This window comes from Asparagus officinalis, chromosome 10 (assembly GCF_001876935.1).
Source record: "Asparagus officinalis chromosome 10, Aspof.V1, whole genome shotgun sequence".
Classification (NCBI taxonomy): Eukaryota; Viridiplantae; Streptophyta; class Magnoliopsida; order Asparagales; family Asparagaceae; genus Asparagus; species Asparagus officinalis.
The window spans coordinates 5,635,912-5,637,715 of record NC_033803.1 but is presented as its reverse complement, the minus strand read 5'-3'; positions in this window follow the sequence as shown (position 1 = coordinate 5,637,715).

The following is a 1,804-nucleotide window of genomic DNA, read 5'->3' as shown; positions in this document are numbered from 1 at the left end:
CAACCCAAGGCGCGCGAAATTACGGCTTTTCCCGGATCTTGCCTCACCAAAGCTCGGAGAATGGACAACACATGACGATACAAAACGGACATAAATTGCAAAATCTCAACAAAAAGAGGTTAATTTGCAAAATTTCCATAAAGCGTCGAGTCCTCACCAAGGAGACCAGGCCTTTCCCGGTTGCCTCACCAAGGAAAACAACGGGGGAAAAGGGACTCCAATGTTCATATCCGAAAAATGGACTAATTGTGAAGGGTAAATTCTTGCAAATAGATGCCGAGAGAAAAGTAGCTCACCAGCATATGAAGGAAGCGCGCCACTTAGCCGATGCAGGGCAGGTTATCAAGCTATATGGTACCCCTCATACCGATGTTAACTCGCGACATAAGAGTGTCGACTCACCCAAAAGAATTCCAATTTCTTATGTGGACTCTCGATATTCATAATACTTTATCCCCTAAAAAGAGCTGCGAGGCCATCGAGAATCCACGGATCTCATGATTTTGCTTTGGTCCTAAAACTGTTCCTTATTAATAGAGGTTGATGCCACGTGGGAGTTTGCGAACGTCCCGAGTACCTAACAGAGTAAATGACTCCACTTTCAAATCAATGACTAGGATTCTACAATCGATTATCAATATTCGCAACGGGAATATTCTGATGAAGGGACTCTTTGAAGAGAAGAGTAGCCTCTTCGAGTCAAAACCTGTTTAAGGTTTGACCCACGGGGAGGTTTCGCGAGACGATCCTCGAAAGGCAGTCTTAAAGGAGGATAATCCGATATAACGCACTCACATTTGTGGTACACTCGATCGGTCATCCGGAGAGACAACTTTTTGGATTTGGGAATTTCGTTATATTTGGAGGGATATGGTCTGTTCAGTCCCATAGGAATGTTTACCAAGGTATTGACCATAATGGGAAGAGGAATTGATGGTTAAACAAGGAGATGAAGACAGAAAGAGACTAGTGCCAGTGGGATAGAATGACACAAACACCCATAGATATAGAGGACAGAGAGGGTTTGTGGGAGTGAGACGCAGAGCGAAACTTTAAACGAAAAGGGTCCTGCCGAAATTTGAGAGGCAGGTTAAAGAGATATAAAAAGAAAGATAAATATAGAGCCTTTGTCAGTAAGCTTACAACAGATGGGAGTCGAGTTCAGAAAACTCGACACAGCAGGGAGTTTTTGGTATAGCCCTTAAACACCGAAATTCCGAGAAGACAATTACGTTGGTCTAGGCCCACCTATCAGGGTTCGATTGAACCAAATTCTGAAATCGTTGAGTAAGGCCGATTACCTAGATGGCGATTGAATGGCTGTGCCGATAACGACTTTTCAAATCGACGCGACCCTAACGGAGATGGTCAGCGTGTGTTCTCAGGTGCTCTCTCTCCCACATTGCTCAGAGTCTATCCGATTAAGAAGTGCCAAGTGATAATTATGTGAAACCAGTATATATTACTGAGCGCTTATTCTTTTTGGCTCATTTATGCTATAGAGTATACGTTCAATTATTATAATACGAAAAATCATATAAAGTAATAAAGAATTACCCAGAACAAGTAACGAGCTAAAATAGAAAACAATTACAGTATCTTATTTAATACTCTTATTAAATTGGGAGTATTGAAAATAGTAAGTATATAAACCTCTTCCCTGCAAAATATTATTTATTGGGTTTGAGAAGAATTCAAGCAGAATCAAGGGTTATTTATAAAATAACAACTAAGAGATAACTCCAACACAAATAGTAAGCGGACATGGAATCATATACGCGTTGTAAACAATGATAAAGACTTG